A 20887-nucleotide genomic window follows, 5' to 3' on the forward strand; every position below is an offset into this window, starting at 1 on the left:
TCAGATGAGATGGCACCCATCTACATTTGAAAATGAATAAAGACTTACTTTAGTTCCCAGAAAACAAACAAAAAGAATCCCAATAATTCTGTCAATGCACAAAGCAAGTGCGGTACCGTAAGAAAAACGTGCACAAAATAGACAACACACATGTACGCTGAAAGATGACGTTTCAACATTTATAGAAAGCGTTCCTGAGAAGTCCAAACAGCTCACTTGCTGACCTGGAGGGACACGCGGACACGGACGCAGCCTGTGCGCGCAGTACTTGGCACCTGTAAGACAGGACCGGTCCCAGGGAGTCCCGCAGCGTTTGCAGGCTCTGGGACAGGACAGCCCGGCCGTGCTGGGACCTGCTGGTGCTGGGAGCTGCCGGCGAGCAGGAGCCACCGCGGTGGCACAGGCAGGTCCCCCCATCTGCAGGAGCCAGGTTTCATTAGCCTGCCGCTCATGAAATAAACATTTCCCTGAAGCAGCTCTGCCCCAAAGGACTAATTTTCTGGCATTATTTACAAAATTGCAGTAAATAGGTAATAAAAAGATATAAAACTTGGCTTGAAGAACATTTTATGTTTTTCCATTTCTTTCACAATTTTCCGTATCTTTGAAAGTGTCCCCTCTTACCCTATTCTTATTGTTTTGTTCTGAAGCAATAATTTTAGTAGATTACATCAATAGATTTCTGCAGGATTTGTAAATAATAGTCTTGCATTGTCATAGGTCTTTACAAATAAAACTAGGTATTTAATAGTTTCTGTAATCTGAATATTTGGTTGTTGGGGGGGGGGGTTATGTTGTTTTTTTTTTTTTTTAAGTACTAACATATTGGTCAAAATCTTCTCCAGCCGTGATTAAAAGCAACCTCATTAAGGACTTCAGGAGCAAAAGACTTAACCACGTCTGTTCAGGCACAAATGCAGCCATCCTTTGGTGCTATTTAGAAACGCACAGGAAAAACTACTCAAGAAATCAGGACGAACATTAAAGAATTGTGTACAGCTGTTTCTGGCGGACTGCTAAGGACTTCAGGAAGTAGAGTGGCAGCACCCACAGTGGGATTCTGCCAAGAGACCGAGCTCACTGCCTTTGTCCCTTGCGGAAGGCTCCTGGGGATCACTGCCTACATTTACTCTGTCGTTAGGAACCCGAGCATACTCCCCTTCCTCTATATGAACGTGCTGAACACCTGTAACACGTTCATTGGTATAAATAAAGAAGAAAATTAAAGAAAGAAGCTGAGTGTGTGTACACGTATTCCCTCTACCTGTAAAATATACTCATTCTATCCCATGCTGTAAAGCTTATGAAAAGCAATGGGCAAATCCCCAGAAGATGCAAGTTAGCATGGATCCATTAAAATCAATGATGCTAGTCAGATCAGGACAAGCAGTGCTTGGCTGGAGGAGTTTATACATATAGAACCTTGTTTTTTTTCTTTAAAGAAAATTACATTGCATCTTTTCTGTAACTACCGCTTCTCCAAAAGTACAGGAATCCGTCCCTGCTAAGCTGACATACAAACTTCACTGTAGTTAATGGTTATTACGCAAACTACTGCAGCCTGTAGGAAACCTATCATGGACTAAGACATTATTTTCCCAGACAGCGCAGAGCCAAAACACAGATTTTCCTCCAAAAAGCATATAGTATTAGTCATCCAGGTGGATCAATAGAACAAAGATACCATATGGCTCAGCATCAGTGCTGCTTTTCTGGAGCCTAATCACTCTTCTATTTTCTACAGGCACCACAGCCAGAGTATGGCAATGGTTTCACAAAAAAAAAAAACAAAACAACCCACCTTCACTAGTGGTCAGAGGCACCAAGAGAAAAAACAGGACACAGCAACAAAATTTAAAGTATTAGGAAAAGCTATTTGATTTCTTGTCCTGCTTCCTGCTGCTTGGGAAACTGCCCTGTATACCTGGTGCAGGATATCTGCCCTTGTACTTAGCGGGGAAAAGACAACACTGCCCTTTCCCCACTGTATCACTATCGACCTCCCCAGGTAAGCAAGAACTACCTCTCCCCTTGTCTCCACCATCCAGACGAGTCCATACGAGAGAGCTCAGCTCCCCCCCACGTCGCTGAGGTCCAAGCAGCCAGGGATGCGCTGTGCCGTCCAGCAGTCAGGCTAAGGAAAGCGTGCAGGCACCACGAAACGCACCCAAAACCTCACTGAGCAACGCCTGAGCTTCCCTGCTGCTAAACATGGTGATCACTAGTGCCCGTTTCCATTTCATATTTCCTCTCTTCAAAACATCGTCACAGGCATTAAAATGCATTGTTATTGTCATTCTTAATAGGAAATTATACAACCTTCCTCCCTTTCCTACACTTGCCTTTAGCACAAGGAGAAATGCTGAGCGTGAGCGTAAGTATCAGACTGTCACCCTGTGCAATAAGAAGCTCCAAGTTACAGATTTTTTTACCCAGTTTTGCTTTCTCCACTAGAAGAAAAGAAAAAAATCCATTTCTTAAATCAGCTATCACCTAATACGGCTCTCACCTTGAACTTTGGTTTGTGAGGCGTCTTGCTGCAGCTCGTGTCTGCAGTAACTCCTCCCCTGCGAAGAGGTCTGCAATCATGTTGGAATTCTGCAGCCGGCACCCCGGCATGGGCAGCGCTGACCGGCTGGCTCGCCGGTCACTTGCCTGTGCTGACAGCACACGTATCACACACGGCGCTGCGGAGCAGGCTCCTCTCGTCTGTCTGTCGATGGTAGGTTTACCATAGCTATTCCACAAGGTGACTGTTGTGCGTGAATTAATAGAAAAATACAGCCTTTAAAATAACAGCTCTTCAGCGATCTGCCCTTTATTTTGCATTTAATTGAACTGGGAGAAATGGGATCAAAATAACAATCTTAAAATGATTGTGTAAGAAAAGATCAAGAAAGAAACCTTTCAAGCACTAGTATTTAGAAGTGGTACGTGGGTACTAAATATGTATCAGACATTTTAACGCTACCCCCAGTAAGTATTGATATGGGTCAGAGCCTAAATGTAGATGTCAGCAAAATACAGCAATCAACTGGAAATTCGTAAAGCAGCTTCCATTCCCAATTCTGACACAGCAGACGGAGAAGATTTGGAGGGGGAGCAGGGTTGGTTGGTTGGTTTTTTTTGAGGGAGGAGTTGTTTGGGTTTTGGTTTTGTCAGGTTTTTTTGGGGGGTGGGTTTTTGCTGTGTTGGTTTTTTGGGGGTTTTGTTGTGGGTTTTTTTTTGTGGGGTTGTTTGTGGGAGTTTTTTAAATTACCTGTAAAATCTTGTTCTCATGAAAATATAGGAGACCGAGGGGCTGTGGGCGCTGCTGGTGAACACTGCCTCGTGCACATTCGGATTTCCTAGCAGGTCTGAAACAGCTGCATGAAATTATTAGTCCCAAATAATGAATTCAACCCCAGACCCAAATATTTCAGTCTGAATCATATTAAACAGGTTTTAGGATAAAAGCAGAGGAAATATGGCCACAAAGAGGTTGATTTATGTAAGCAGACCAATGTAATTTAAGCAAAAATAAGGCCAGAAAGGAACAGATTACAGGATCTGAATGTATCTTGCACCAAACCATGTACCAAACCTTGTCTTTTGTCATGAAGAAATTTTGAAACTGGTGTCTCAGCTCTAAGTAAATTTGTGCTAATTAACGAGCGCTCTGAGGGAGGTTTTTTTTTTTTAAATCTATCCTGAAACTATTCTGCTCCAGGTAAATATCCTTTAATCTGCATCGGGTTTGAGTGTCAGAGACTCTGGAGGTATGTATAAAGTTCACTGCTTTAACCATGTATTGGAAACAAAAGCATTTTATGCCTCTTTTCTGATTACTTTAGTAAACAGTACTGTGATTACTTTGAGAAAATGAAGTGAATTTTACCTGATTTTATTTTTATTTTGGCTTGAACCCATTTGCCAAGTTCAACTGAAATTCATAAACCATCCCAACTTCTTTTTGCTTATTAAAGACAGACTCAGCAGTAAGAGAACTGCCTCTTGCCCTGCGTTACAGGTAGCCAAATCCCTCTCAACACTTTCAGGCTGAAAGCAAACAGTAGGCGCTCTTCCTGGGAAGTCAAAACCTTTCACAAGAGTAACCAAACCGCAAGTGCTCAGCAGCCTCTAACAATTAGATCTAGTGCTTGTCTCTAAATTTTACCCATTTAACCCAGTGATAAAATAAGATTAAGTACTCAAACAATATACACTGGTATATTAAAAAGACTATTTCTGTCTTCTAGTACATTGAATGACAGAAGTTTCGGGTACAAATGTGATTAACACTGGTGATGCAGAACTACTTTGCTAGCCTTGAAAATTCATTAAGTAAAATTAGAACAATTGTGCTTCGCTGTAGAAGAAAAACTAGTACTTGTCTCAGTCTTACCTCTCCTTTTCCATTTCTCTACACTGTGAAACATCTAAATTGGAAGAAAGTGTACTGGAAAGTCAGAGCATCAGAAAACACTGAATATATTTTAGGTGGTTTTCTTTCTGTACAAATGACTTACATTAAAATCAACATTTGCATCGACTGTTCAAATTGACAGTCTGATCTGGTTTCAAGGCACTAAGAAAGATTGGACAGCCCTAGCTACGTCCATATTAGCCAACAGCGCAGTGCAACAGCAGCAGACCGTGGAAGGAAGAGACAGGCACCGAGGACTCAGCCGCGCTCAGTGGCTCTGGGCTGGGCTTCAGCTCTGGCGTGGCTCTTTGGTCGAGCACCGTCGGTGGCTCTTGGTGTGCTCCTGGAGCATGTCTTCCAATTTGGTCCCATCCAACAGGAATCAGTCTGCACCCTCCAGGACTGCTCCAAAACTACACTCAAGCACAGCAAGTGGGGATGACCAGGTGATTCCCTTACAGAACTGTATGAACTATATCGCTAACATGGACGTACCCAGCTGACCACAGTATTTGCTGTCGCTTTGCTCACCGCCCGCCGCTGCAGAGTACAGATACCAGATTGGTTTGACGATCAATGGTCTTTATCATACCATAAGCCAGTGGTACACAGTACAGCAGGGTAACATCCTTAATCCAATGCCCAGAAGTGACAAACCACACAAATACTGATAAACAGTATATACAGCAAGTAATGTGTTACGTGACAACTCGGAGAACAAATAAAACAACATTGTGACCAGCTGACCAGTGACAATTAAACTGATATAATAAATGCTTGTTACAAATTTGTTTTAACACACTCTGGTCAGATCTGTTGTTACCTCACACCTTCGTGCCCCGCATTGGGTGCCAAAAGTGACTGTTGTGGTTTAGCCCCAGCCAGTAACTAAGGACCACACAGCCTCTCACTCACTCCTCTCCCGCAAGGGGACAGGGATGAGAATGGAAAAAAAAGAAAAGTTGTGGGTTGAGATAAAGACATATTAATAGAATAACAAAGGATAATAATAATAAGTGATGCACAAATACAATTGCTCATCTCATGCAGAAAAATACCCCAATGCCTGGTCTGTTTCCCAGCGGCAATCCCACCTCCCGGCTAGCTTCCCCAGTTCCATACAGAGCACAGTGTTCCCTGGTAAGGAATATCCCTTTGGCCAGTCTGGGTCAGCTGTCCTGGCTGTGCTCTCCCAGCTGCTTCTGCCCCTGGCAGGGCGTGGGAAGCTGAGGAGGCCTTGCCTTAGTGTAGGCACTACAACTACCCAGTAACAACTGAAAACATCAGTGTGTTATCAACATTATTCTCATACTGAATCCAAAACGCAACACTATACTGGCTACTAGAAAGAAAGTTAACTCTATCCCAGCTGAAACAAGGACATCAATATTACTAAATGACTCTAGTAGGCTATTGGAGTGACTGTTTACAAGTTAATCCCTAGTAACACAGATCCAGTGACCCAGAGGTGAACAGTTTCGTGCTCATTTAGAGCACGAGTGAACAGTCTTGATACTCCCATGAGGGCTACAGCTATTCCAAGATTATCAGCTACTATCATTGGAAAGTCACCATTCAATATTCTAATTCTGAATTCAAACTAAATAAAACATTTTTCATTTTTTGAGGGAAAAAAAGAAGAGAAATGGATAAGACATCCACAAGATTTAATGACATAATGGTAACTCTATTAGGACATCAAAATTAATTTCAGTTTCCCTGAGGTATCTTATTTTAATTAACAAATCCATGATCCTGCTCTATTAATTAGCATACTGAAAGAATAATATGTTTCAGATGAGCTTAATTCTAATAAAGCTTTTCATCCCCTCAAAAAATAATAAAAGGAATAAAGGATCTCGATCCAATTTGTTTTCTACATTTAGTAGCAATGTTTAGAAATTCTACCCAATAGTACAACACAACTATTAGTCATTTCTTTTAATTTGAAAATGTTTTGGGCTTGCACTTATCGCATTTCAGACATTCTACTTATCAAAGGGATGGCAGTGCCCCACAAAGAAAAGTAATTCTTGCAGGATACCAGGTAATTTTACTTTTCATATTATTTCCTACTATTAAAACTGATAACCAATAGGGATAATACATGGATTTATTTTTTTTTAGTCCTTATCCACTACTGATTTTCCAACAAACCAACACAACAGCAGTTACCCATTAGCATCCCAACTGGGTCCAATAAAATTCTAGGGGTGTATCAGGGACACCAAGCTGCACAGCAAGTGTTTTGTACCTGGACCATTCACTGGTCACCAAGTGGTCAAATCGCAAATTTTTATAGATATGCTAATTCCTTAGTCTGCTCAAATCAGGTCTGGAAAACTGATTCTTTTTCCCCCCAAGTTTGTTGTATGTTCCTCTCTCCTTGTATCACAGTTCACTTACTGGTGAAAAAGCACAGCAAGTTTTTCCATTTGTTTTTGATTCCCAAAAGCAACAAACTTGTACTTTAGATTCCTGCAAAGCACTTTACAGATCCCCTGTTATATGAAGTAAAAGGACAGAAGAAGATATTAGCAAACCACCAACGGCTTAGCTTAGCAAAAAAAGCTAAGGGGAGAACTGCATAGATGAAAATGTATTGATGCTCATAGTTTCAGAGCTACTTGACCTGTAAAAGCAGCCCGCTGCTTTGACCTAGAACCATCTGTAAAACCAACGAGAGCAAAGGAGGACACTAGGAAGCTATGCGTGCACAACTGTTCTAATTAGTCTATCTCGACAGCATTTTGCTTATATATTTCAAACTATCACGTTGAATATTTTCAATGCTTTACCGAAGAACAAAAGTCAAAACCGTTATTATGTAACAGAAAAATATAGCATTAATAGAATATGTTAAAAGAGTTGAGCAATGTAAGAATACAGGTTACAATGGAAAACACATCTGAACCTCACTACAACTTCTGCCAACTCTGTTGCCGCACAGTCCCTCTCTCTTCCAGCAATTGTGGAGCGGGGAATGGCAGGAACTGCTCTATGCCCGTGATAAGATGCTCTCATGGATTAAAGTTGGTCCTGCTGTCTCCCCACCTCAGCTCCCCTGGGTTTGACCTGGGCTGTTGTATATCCCATGAGATCCCTAAGTGACAACCTGGTGCTACACTGCCTCTGATGTATGCAGGAAAATGAGGGATGTTCTCTCCAAAGATATTAAGAGCATGGAGAGTTCATTGTCACAGACAACAACTTTTTGCAGAAATAGCTAAAGACGTTTGCTTCATTTTTGTTTTCACCTCCTTTCCATCTCCGTATGGTCCACTGAGGAAGCCTGATTAGCAGATCTTTCTCATATCTGTGTTTTTTCCTCAGACACCTAATAGCAGTCATTGGTTTATTTTCAACTCTGTGTCCCAGGCACATTAAAGGAGGAGGATGTTTCTCAGCAAAATGATTAACACAGTAACACCTTACCATTTGTCTTTTCTAAAGGCTTTGTGATGTGCTTCCTAGTTTACTCAGAAGAAACACAATAGTTAATAGAAACAAAATATTTTCTCAAGAAAATAGGGCAGCCCTTTCAGAGATTCATTGCTCTAATAATTTATCTTCTCAGAGCAAACTTAATCATGTAATACTAAGACCATGGAGGCAGTAAACATCTTTAATTTGTTGCTTTATGGTTTTGAATAAGGGTTCCAACAACATCTCAGGATTTATATTTTTGCTGTAGTGGAGATTGGTACAGATGGAACCATTCATTTTCTTTTAAAAAAAAAATTTAAAAATATAATATTTCCTTAATGGGAGTCATAAATTAATGCTTAATAATAGACTAAATAGCATCTGAATTGTCCTGTGCTTGCCAGCTCTCATACTTATTGCATATCAGGTAAAAGTACCGAACTCCAGGTTCCACATTTTGTCAAAAGAATGGGAAGTTAAAAGAAGATTCCCCTACCACCACTAAACATACACACCATTTTCGTGCTGTAATTATACTAATTTACTCTAATACTTGCAGTTTAAATACAGTAGACAGACAGAGGATGAGTTAGTATACCAAAACCAGAAAATATAATGAATTACAGCAGTAAGAAATGAGAATAATCAAATATTTGATGAAATTCTGCTCTCATTTACTCCAGCATAATAGTTTATTCTGGTGACTGGTATGTGAATGTGGCCTCTTTTAATTTTTTTTTTTTTTATACAAAGAATTATACATTTTATAGACTCTAACATTTGGTTAATGGTTACTAAATCTGGCATTTACAGAGACATTAGGAAAGATGGTATTTATTTGCAATTTTATTTCCCTCGTAGTGAAACATGGAATCCATACAGCTGTACAATGAAGATGATTAGAATTGCTAGAAATGAAGGCCTCCTGGGAAAAAAAAAATATCAATAGCATAGTTTAACTACATGAACCATAATTGCATTATTAGCTCTGCTGTGCACTACCACAGGAAAGCTAATGACATGATTCTGAAGAAGCTTTATAGATTATGGAAAACTATATAACCTTGCGCGCTCCCATTGACAACACAACTCATTTGAGATCCCTGCCATTATGGGAAGGAAAACTGCCTCATTTTTCACAAACCTTGTGAATACGTCTTTTCATGGATTTTAAATATTAACTGTATATATGCCCACGGACCAGTAGCTGGAATAGCAAATAACCATTTGTTTAACCTTAGCTGTGGCAAATTTAGCAGTGAATTGTGTTTTCAGTCCCAGTCCAACAAATAAATGACTGTTGCAGAGGGAGCGAGGAAGAGGCGGTGCTCCCCCCTCCAGACACGCGCCGGCTGTGTCCGAGAGGTAGCGAGAGGATTACTATCATAAACCATCAATGAAATGAAATGTCTGTTTTTTTCAAAGTGTACTTACTGCTAAATCAATCTGCCAACAGTTTACTAGCGGGATTCCAGCTTAAAAGCAGAAGACCAAAATAATTGCCATTACCTTCTGACAACACGCAGTAGTTATTCCCAGTGAGTCACTCCCGCTTTGTCCCTGCATTTTCCCCTCCCACCCAGTCCCCAGGTTGCAAAGACATAAATATATGAAAACCTTGAGGTTTTCAGTAGTTACTGAAATAGAAGAAATACGTAATCAAGATTATTAAGTCCTGAAACACAAAACAATCCAAGAGACAATCCTAAAACATCGGGCGTGGGAGACATCTCATCTCCTCCATCACATTGCACATCGCCAACTTGGCTGAACAGCCAACTTGCACGCATTTGCTCTTTGGCAACCTGCAACAGCCAATATACATTTCCTTTTATTTCATGTGTGCGCTCCCAGGCTCCTGTGGGTCTGTCCTGATTGCTGCCAGGTTCACCACCATACAAGGATCAGCGACGGCTTTTTTCACAGGGAGGTTTAAAAGTGCGTTTGTGGACTCCATGGGGACTGAAAGAGAACCCACCCCGGGGTGTTTCCACATCCACATAATTAATTTCACCCATTTTAGGTCTCAGATCGCTTCATCGCACTGCACCGAGCAGCCCTGGGTTTTGCCCTCGCGGTTCCTATGCAGGGTCAGAGCAGGGCAGCGCTTTCAGATCACTGCGCTTGGTGAGCGGGCAGGTTTGGGCCCTCTCCCAAACTTCTGCCCTCTGCCCTCGCTGGCACCAGGAGACCATAAAGGAACTGAGAGTACAAGGGGGAAGACTTGCCTTTAAACCGGGTGTGGGGAAGCAGGATTAAAAAACCCCTCTGAACAGAACAAGTGCGCTGATTTATCAGCAAAATGTCCTGCCATTATTTACGCATTATCTTCTGTACCACTCTGCAAACCTATTAATCCATTATGTCCACTTCTGCTTGAAAGGGTTAGCTTACTGAAGGAAGCGCTAACTTGCTAAAGGAAATCACCTGTAACAAGGGAATTCCTAAATGGACATACAATTCTGATTTACGCAAGATACGGTGGATAAAGTCTTATTTGCAAAGGTTATTGGAAAACAACGTGGTATGAATGTCTGGAGCTTTTTTAACTGGGTCCTGAGGAAACGTGCATGTTTCCAGGTTTATAGTTTCCACTGTCAAATTCTGCTGGGTTTACTTATGCGTGGTAAAATGTTGCCATCAAGTGGCCACTTATTTAATTACAGAGCACCCTCTCCCCTCTGGGGCAGGCTGCTTGCCGTTCCTTAGGTGATGACTTCCTACATTACACTGTCCAGTACGTAAATGTATTAACTCCACTGCTACTGGTTATGAAATTACATCGCTCAAAACCACTTTTGATCCCAATTGTTTTGAATCTCCAAAATGAAGGAGGAGATTTAGAGCATCTAAATTAGCAGCATCTGACCTCTTTATTAAGAAAAGCCAGCCAGATTTTTCCTCTGTAGTTGAGGAGCATAACATGTAATTCTAATTCCACTAAGAGAAAGTACGTAGGGAAGCATTCCTCTTAACGCCATTGTACATACTCCCTTACAAACCATAGGGGGCATTATGTTACCATGGTTTGTTCTTCTAATTTATCAATTTAGAATGATACTCTGTTATTGTCATATTCATCAAGCTCTCAAAAGCCCTATATTTACACCAACTCAAGAAATAAATGCAGAAAACTAAATTCTATATTTTCTGCTCTTTTAAATTTGCTTGTCAGGACATCCAAAGTGCAGGATATGCACCCTTTCTTATTATCTGCAACTTAATTTAGATCCATTTACGTGCTCTAAAATGTGCAGATTAATCTGTAAAGTGCCAAAAATCTGTTGTTGAGTGAATGTACAAAGAAAGCAAGGGACTAACCTTTGGGAAGAGATGAGAAAGGCAATATAACTTTACAGTCCTGGGCTCTGCATAACAGCAAGGGAATACTCTCACGCTGACTTGAAAAGAAATGCAACCGCAGGGGCGATGGGAGAGGGCAGGACGGCTCTGGTCCAGCTCTGGTCCACCCGTACCTTTGCACGGCACATCAGGCGCACGCAGAAGAACCTGCAAGCTGCAACAGGCACCCAGATTACTTTGGCTTTGTCACCAGGTCCCAGCCAGTCTCCCGGTCCCCTGCGATGTTGCCTGTAGATACGCACCACGCAGCCAGCGAAAGCCCCGGGGACCGCCGGCGGGGTTGTGCCACCACGCAGGAGCCTTTGGGCAGAGTCATTCCTGTGTTCCTGCAACCACAGTGATTTAAAACGTCGCTACCCCTGTTAACCTCTTGTATGGCTGCATAACCGCCAACATGAGGACAGGTCTGTAAAATGGTGGGTTTTCCCTAAACCTTCTCTCAGCCTGCACTCCAGTTTACTAGCGCAGCTCCCACAGCCGGGTGCCAGGTGGCTGCAGAGGGAGGGTTAACATGCTAATCGTTACAGCTGCTTCTGAAGCCCAATTTAATAATCTTTGCATGCTTTCTGCAGAAAGAAGGTTTGAGGATCACAGCAGAATTAAAGGCAATTTCAAAATTGGCTCCCAATTTTTGTTTACGGGAGTTGTCTTTAAGGCAGCAAGAAGGAAGCCTTTCAAAAGTAAAATTCACCGTGACTCAGCCCAAATTTTAGTAAAAAACCAGGTACTTATGAGCAACCTAGGTGCTGAATCTAAACTTCTTTTAAACTTTAGTCTAACAGGAAAAGGTTAACTGAAGAACAGATCCTCATTTTATGTAACTGACTTTCCTTAGGATAAGAAATATAGAAAAAAAACTAAAATGGGCAGATTTTGCAGATTGCTTTAACAATAAACATTTAGACCACTTCAGAATGAACGTCACCTCTTGAGGATGAGCTTTGATACCCTGTATGGCATCAAGATATCTCCACAGTGTCTTGTTCAAATAAAGACTTGCAGAAACAAAATCAAAAGTACTAGATTGTAAAATGGCAACTGAGGCTTGGGTTCTGCAGGGGGGTGGGAACGGAATATCAGCCATTTTTATCAACAATCTTTAGGAAAATTCAAGCTTTTACTATTCATAAACTCACTGCTAATTATAGACTGGCATCCTGAGGAGAGAAAAAGACGACTATAATGAGAAAGGTAGAAATATTTTGTAGTAAAATATGCTTTCCCAAACAACTTCAAGAACAAAGTAACCATTTGCTACTAGGACGGTTCTCCCAGTTAAGAACTGTACTCTATCTTTTTACTTTTGAAAAAGTTGGGTTTGCTTCATACCATTTAGTTTCTCTCCCATTCCTTTTAGTACAAAAATCCCTGAAATACATAAAGGATGCACTGATGCTTTTTGGTCTATCTCCCACATCACACTTCAGCCACCAAACGCTTGTAAGAAGCTTCTGCTGAAGAAAACAAACTAGCTGCATCTTTCTAACAGCCAGCACTGCCTGGTATCTCTAATAAAGGTAAGGCGTGACTGCTTACTGTTATCCCCATGGTTTTACTATCTCACAATACAAAAACCCAATACAGTACTGAAAATGCAAAAGACAACCACCTCTGGTATAGGAAGAGTACCAGCTCCAGGAGCATCAGCAAAATGCCGGTTGTATTGCACAGGGACGTAAGTGACTGCACAAGGAGAGAATTCAGTGCTCTTGACACCTACAAAAACATTATCAAGAGAAAGAAAGGGAGACGGGGCCATCTAATTGTATAATATTAGAAGAATACTTGCATAATTACAGAGCTACGGTGACAGCTGCTTACAATGTCCACTATCACGCGCTGCAGGTGGTAATTTATCCACAGGTTTCCCATTCATCCGAATGGAAAACGGCGAGGGGAGGTGGCCTCTTGCCATCCCACATAATGGCAGACACTTTAAGCAACTACGACGCACTAGGTCCCTGTTTTAATTTTGGGGAAAGGATATGGACTCACCTATTGCTAAGTGACAATTTTAGGGCTGCATCTTTGTTGTCAGAGATGTCACAGGACAAATAGGAGATGAGTAGGGGACTCAAGTAAAGTTCTTAGGGCTGTTTATCGCAGACCTGATTTCTGGAAATTTCCCTTAAGATGTATTCTCTATTGAGTTCATTTTACAGGAGATGGTAAAGGAGAGCTGTGCCATTTAAAATTCAAGAGGCTAAAATACCAGCAAGTGTGAAGACAACTGTTGGTAGTTTGAAATAATAATAAATACCTATAAAAGCCTTCTTTGTTATTTTATTTATACCTCAATTATGTCACTTCTAAAAACACAGTTTGGAAAGAAGGGCATATCTCAGTGCATATCCTTTCACCTCCTTCATGCATATGAGTATACAAAATTCACCTCAGGGTCAGAAATCAAATGGTTATTATGGCTTCAGAAGGAACATCACACATGCCGTGCTCTGTGGTGTCTCACAATACAGTCTCTTCATCTCTCCAGTTACCATCCACTCTTTATTAATAAGCAGCGAGCTCAAAACAGAGCAAAGCTTTAATCCTATACTTCTTTTGAGCAGGACGGTGTGCTGTCCTCACTTGCTTACAGCCTTCTCTCGGTGGTATCCACATACCATATACTTCTAGTGGTATTTGCTTTATTTTTATTTCCATTTAAGAGTATATCTTTTCATGTTTTCCATGCTGTATTTTAATGACTTGTTGAGCAATGCTATCACAGACTTATTGCCTTACTCTTACCACGCCTGGTGAGGTGCCAGAGTTTCCAGCAACAACAAAAGCCAGTTGCAGCCATGCCTATTATTCTCCATGCCATTAGGAAAAGCTGGCAGGCTCACTTTGTCACTTTTGCAGCTGGGTGGCATTTATGAGGTGTGCTTCATGTTCTCACAGCACTCACTTGCATCACAGAAAACTATCATTTTTAATTGGAGTAATCATAGGTATCATTCTTGCCACTGTATATTACATTAAGTTAATGAACTTTGGGAGATACACTTGAACACATCATCGCGATCAGCCCAATTCATTATGAACTGTATGCCTCATTTACATGGGTTCCTAGTTTATTTTACTGGGGATGGGGAATATGCATCCTCTTCAATCAGCTCAACTTTTTTTCTTTCATACGCAAATTATTACTTCTGAGAGACAGGCTGAAGTGATAGAGGAAACAAAACAAGCATAAGAAGAATATATATGTACTCTAAATTGGTGCTGCATTCAAGGTTGGACTGCTAAATATGAAGGAAGCATAAAATAAGGTTTTGAAAAGCTGTACTTTTCTTTAATTCTTTTACTTACATATTTGTCATGGGGAGAGAGAGAGGCAGCTTTTCCTACCATCCACCAGTACTCTCCTCTGGAACTGTGCTCTCTGGCAGACCACGTGCAGAAGAGATCCCACCTTGCAGCTTTCGGTTCTTGCTTCCCTGCTCCCCTTCCCCTTAAAGCTCAACTTGATTTAAAAAGAAAATAATCACAGCTGGTTTAAAGTTAAAATTACCTTGAAGGAAAAGGGAACATCTCAAAAAGAAAAAAACTACAGAAAAGTCACTCTTCCCTACAGCTTTGTCTGAAGAATCCTTTCCAATAGCTGACTAGGGAACTCTCTCTTCTGTACTCCCGTCTCAATTTACTTGCTGTGCCATGCGTACGACATGGTATTTCTGAACCAGAATACACTTGTGCATTTTTATGTAACATATTCGAGACCACCATTGCTAGAGACCTCTTTAGAGCTCTGTACAGCCATTTCAGAGACAGAAATGCTGTCTCTATCTGCTGCTTTTCCTTGGAGTTGTCAATCAGGCCACCTAGAAACTCTTCTGCTCTATCATATCTTGTGTTTCTTTACTTCAAACATTTCCATTTCTATATGAAGCCACAAAGTAACAAAGATTTTGCAGCTTTCATAATTTCTATAAATGCTAATTAAATGTAGGCATTTAGAAAATGCAACTGTGTTGTCGCTCACAGCTCCAAGGGGAATTTTTTTAGCAGAGAAATTCCAGGGAAGCGTACATGTACAAAGTATGAAAACCTCAGATCATTTCAAGGGCTCATTCATCAGAAAGCCTGACTCATTTCCAAGCAGCTACAGCCATCACGCCTGTGCACTACTCCTCCATCAGTTTGTCTGTGAAGATGATGAGTAGAATGTACAGGTCACGATGGCAACATGCATCTACTAACTAGCTCACATGTTAACTAAAGCTGACACTGTAGCCAATGAAGTATTTTCTTCCCAAAACCAAGGATATTTTTTCCTAGTTTTGTCAACTCTTCCACAAACATTAAAGAACCTATTCACCTTCACCCCCCCAAAAAATGCAAACAGGGCAAGTAAGGGTGTTGTCTCGTGATTTGCACACGCCCATGTTATATCTCTTTCTCCTCAGTAGCCATTAATACATGAAAGAATGGACAATTATAATTGAAAGCATCAAAATTCCCATTACAGTATAGATCGCATCCTCCCATTCTAAGGAGGAAAAAAACCCTGCAAAACCCAGAAGCATCAAATGACCTCTAGCTCTTACCCCAACTCCTAAATTATACGAAAGCTGAGAAATTTGTCATGTGATGGGAAAAAAATACCCTCTGTGAGGGAAAGGAGTGCAGCCTTGGAAAGGGAGCACAGCCTGTAACACCGTAGCTTTAGAGAGAGCACACACCCGTGCCTACGCAGGAGGCATTTCAGGGCATCCAAGGGCTGACTGCCACGCAGAGCGTGCCTTACACCAGCACTGTCATACTAAGACCAGAAGCATAGTTAGGATCACTTATCAGTAGAATTAGAGCTCCCTTTTAAGCATCTTGGACTTTAAAATCTTATTTTCCCACTAATTATTTCTGGTATGCTTTTTACCTGGATATCCAAGTTCTAGATTAAGTCTGTTTACTGTTCCCTTTCCAAGAAACTCCTTACACCGGGACTGTAGCTTTTTGTAATCATCTAGCAAAGAGGGAAGGAACAGGGATCACAACAGCATCAAGTATCAGTTTTTACTTGTAGAAGCCATGATACTCTAAAAATACAGGTCACAAATAAAGACAAGCAAAACCACTAGAGATACTGTGGCAATACCTAAATCTCAGTTGCTGTCAAATGCTCTGTCATCCTGAAGGTGACCCAAACAGTCTTGTGGGGTGGACATTTCAGTGTATCTTGACTTCTGCTAATCTTACCAGTGAGGCAGCTTCAGCTTTTGTATTCTCAAAAAAATCTATCTGCTCACTCTCACCCTCTCTGCATGTTTTGTACAGTAATCACAAGATGAGAATATTACTTGGTTATAAGACAGTGGGTGGAATAAGAGTAAAAAAAAAAAATATTAAAATGGATGATGTGAATAATTAAAACCACTTTTCTATCTACTGAAGGAACAGAAACTACAAAGATGAAAGTGAGGTCGCTTGTTTTATGAGTTGCCTAGCCAATCAATACCATCCGTCAGCAGCAACTGTATAAACACATCCCCTCGGCCAAGCCTTTGTAGAGCCACCTGCACTCTGATCCAGACTGAACCTCAGTGACATTTTAAACATTCTCACGAGAAGTTTTCTTCATTCAGTGAATACAACATACTGCATGGCTGAGCAAATTACTGGAACATATGCAGTGGTAGTTTAAGATTTTCAAGCAGCAGTTTCAGTTGTTGGGGTTTTTTTAAACCAACGCTTTGTTTTAACATTCGAAACACCCATATTCATTTCCATCCATGTTCCAAACGGATTTGTCAAAACTTTTGCGTACTTTGCAGTTTGAGTCACAACAGGCTAATTCCCTAACCAGCACAAATCAGTTTAGCTGCACTGAACTCAGTGGAGAGAGGTGGATTCAATCTAGCTGAGGATTTAGGCTATTGCATTTTAAAGTTTGTTTTTTTTAAAAAAAGGCATCTTGAGCAGTTATTTACTATTGAGCTATCAGGTTTATTTATTTTCTGCGATATTTGACAGAGTCATAGGAGTGAATTGTCATTGCAGTAAGCAGGGGGTTATACACACAGTTCTCATTAACAGCAGTATTTTTCTTGGGATTTTGCAATGGCTATGCTATCTAATCAGACCTAACTTTCATGCTTCTGCATGCACAAACCAGAAGGGACAGGACTTAAGGAAGGTGAAGGGAAATTACTATGGAAAAAAAAAACCCCAATCTGATTTCATCACTGAACTTCACAATCCCCAAGTAATGTGAACCACAATACTTAACAATATTTCACACAGAATTCAAGGCAGTCTTTACCTTATCCAGTCTGTTCTCAGTCTCCAGGTTTGCCCTATGGAGTCTTCCCTTTAATATAAGAGATAGACTTTAATAGAAAAGGCCTATCTCGAAAATCTCTTGAAAAGTCCATCTTTATATCAAAGATAAACTTCTGCCAAAGGAAAATTTATTTATTAAAGATACTATTTACTTTTCTGTTTAGGCCTGAAATCGGCAGGTGGTTTTCCATTTCTTCAATGACAGAAAAACAATCACCCACAACTGCTTAATGCATGCGCATAAAAGGGGGGGAAAAAAAAAAAAAAAATCACATTGCATCACAGTTTCCTCCTCCTATTTTTCCAGAGCGCCCTTTAATTTTGCAGCTCCATTCTCACATTGTGCAGCCGTTGTCTAGAATCAGGGTAATTCAGTGCACAAAGGAAGAACAGAAATTAGAGAAGTTGCAGGAGTGATGTAAGAAGTATTTTCTCTTAGTCTTTTTATTTTCCTTCTTTTTTCAATCATGCACATGAGAATACTGGTGCTGTGGATTCAACAACATTTAACTTTTTCTTCCTGCACAACACTGGCTGATTCATCACCAAAACTTTTACAATAGGCACATAAGCTTGCTTCTCAGATACTAAATGGCATTGTCGTCCACAGCTGGTTTGCTATAATTGGTCTTTAAAGTAGGTGACATTACAATACCAACAGGGGCACTGGGACATAGAAGGGGCAGAAACCCAAGACGAGAACAGAGACAGGTCTACCAAGATTTGTTTGAAACTTCAGTATTTCTTTCTTCTAGCTCAGTCAAGAGACAGCATTCATGAGTAATTCTTCTTTTTGCCTTCAAGGCCAGGAGAAGGAAAAAAACCAGAACCAAACTGTGAAAGCATTAATTCAGAATCAGTTTGGACAATAGAGAAATCCAAATTTCTTCACCTTTATTGAAAATGAAATAAGCAATGAAGTATGACTTTGAAGCTTTGTAGATGATATCCATTGGTATGATCGCAGTATTTGATAAAACATCTTTTGTTTCCTTAAAAAGTGTAGTTTTAATGAAATTAAAATATACCCAAAAACACCTTATAGGTAGAACATGCAAAATCTCCTCATAAATCAGTAATTATCTTTTTCAGTGCACTTCCCAGAACAGAAAAGCGTTACTGGAAGTAGTGGCTCAGCAAACACCTCAAATTCTAGCTTCTCTCTGACCTTACTAAAAGTAGAATACAATATAGCACACTTTTTTTTTTTTTTAATAAGACTTTTTGCTTGTAAAAATATTGTGGAAATAGCTTATTCGAGTTTAGAACCGCTTTTTCTAGCTTGGGAATCTTTGTTCCAATGGGCATCTTTTGGCATCAAACTCTGTTTACCCGCAGCACACAGGATCGGTTTGGTGTTAGATTAGACAGCATTAACATCGCTGGCTTGAGAGGAGTGTTTTCCTGCAAAAGCTGTTGTTAACTTTCCACTATATAGCTGAGAACAGCGTTCAAAATCTTACTTTCTCCTAATGAAATAAAATAAACATCAGGAAGAAGCACTAAAAGATATTTTTAAACTGGAACAAATTCAAAGACATTGCTGCCAGGATCACCCACACCGCACGATACAAAAACACATCTTAACTGATCACATCCCACTGTAATATAAAATCATTTTGGAAAAGTACCTTTTTCTGTCACCTTGTCTGACAAGCTTTATGTATTTTATTTGTATGCAAGTGAATGGCAGTTTATTGTGTCTCAGGGGATGAAGTATTAATGATCATTTGCTCCCTGCTGCGTGGCCTGTCATAATTTTGCAGAAAGACTGACAGAAGTAACAACCAATCAGTCCGTTAATACTCGCCTGACAGTGGCGACTCAGTCCATTTTAACCGAGGTCCTTTGCCAAATCCTTAGGTGATTTTCATTAAAAAAATGCTATTTTTGATAGCATCTGCAAATTGCTAGATAGAAGCAGACTAAACAAACCGTATATTTCTTTTGTGTAGCAGTCAGACTTCTATCTCAGCAGGTGTTTTCTGGAAAAAAGGACTTCCAATCTGAAAGCCCATTTTGGTCAGCAAGAATCAATCTCTAAAACATTCAGCAATTTGTTATATCAATATCTTAACATGGCAAATTCCTTGCAGCATATAAGAATTAAATCCAGTTCTGACAAGTAAATAGAAGGCAGACTTTTTAAAAATGATAGTTGAAAGTCAAATGTCAAAAAATCCCACAGATTTGTACAATCTGATGTCATTCATTTCTCTCTTCTCTGCAATGCTGCCTGCTTCATTTTACCTTGAGGCTTGCAGAAAAACCCAGATAAAGACAGTTGTTACCAACTCTGACACACAAATAACCTTACATTTTATTAGTCATTTTATATCACACAGCCCCACGGTAGATGCACTCTGAGCTATTAAAAAAAAGTTTCAAGAAAATGATTTCTGAGTGTTCGCCGAGCACAAGGTACAGATGATTACGGAGATTAGCAGCTGTTGGTATCGACAGTCAGTTGCCATGCCCGCCCCCACCCCCCCAAGAAGAGCTGTGGTTCTTTCCGAGCAACTGCATTTTATTCTTATTCACACGGCAACGCTACAGAGTCCCAACATCCCTGGAATTAGGCTGAAAGCAAAATCCTGACGTGAATGATCCTGGTGAAAAAAGATTTCTTGGGGGGGCCGGGGGGGGGGGGATTAGAAAAAATAAAAAAATTACCCGCGACAGGTGCACATCAGCTTGAGATAAACCCCTGCCTCCAGGGTGACAGACAGGCTGTGACAAGGTGCGACACGCCTGACGGACCCTACCTGAAGGACGCGGCATTAGCAGTTACCATCACATCATGTGCTTCTGAGACCTAGCCACAGCTAATATCACTCAGGTGCTGCAGCTATAACATTTTGATGTAAATTAAATAGATACATTGCATCAAAGGCATTTGTATAAATGGAATAAGAAAGGGAAAGATACTTGTTTGTTGCCTGCTGTTCTTTATATGCAAATCTTAGTATATTACATGGCAACATACTTGCCTTCCATAGCCACATAAATGTTTTACTGGTTTATGAGGTGTTTGCAATAAATGTGATTGATGATGATTTTTTTTTTCATAATTGCCTATTAGAAATACACTATTTTGGTGACAAATCCTTAAGGGATATCTCAGTTTCAAAACCGAAGAGAATGAGATGTACCTGTACCAGGAACTGGGTGGTACTGCTAACAAATGTCAAAAAGCACTTTCAATCTGCTGGTTAATTTTACTCATACATTTCTTTCAGCTTGTTAGCATCCTTTCCAGGTTTACTGAGTTTTGCATTTCAATCAGATAGAGAGATGTATAAAAATACTGCTACTGTACCTTAGGGCAGGCAAATAGCTTTAAGCTACACACACAAATAGTCACAAGGGTGAATAGCTATAATTATATTGGAGTGCATCCAAGAAATCAGC

This window comes from Balearica regulorum, chromosome 9, assembly GCF_011004875.1.
Source record: "Balearica regulorum gibbericeps isolate bBalReg1 chromosome 9, bBalReg1.pri, whole genome shotgun sequence".
Lineage (NCBI taxonomy): Eukaryota > Metazoa > Chordata > Aves > Gruiformes > Gruidae > Balearica > Balearica regulorum.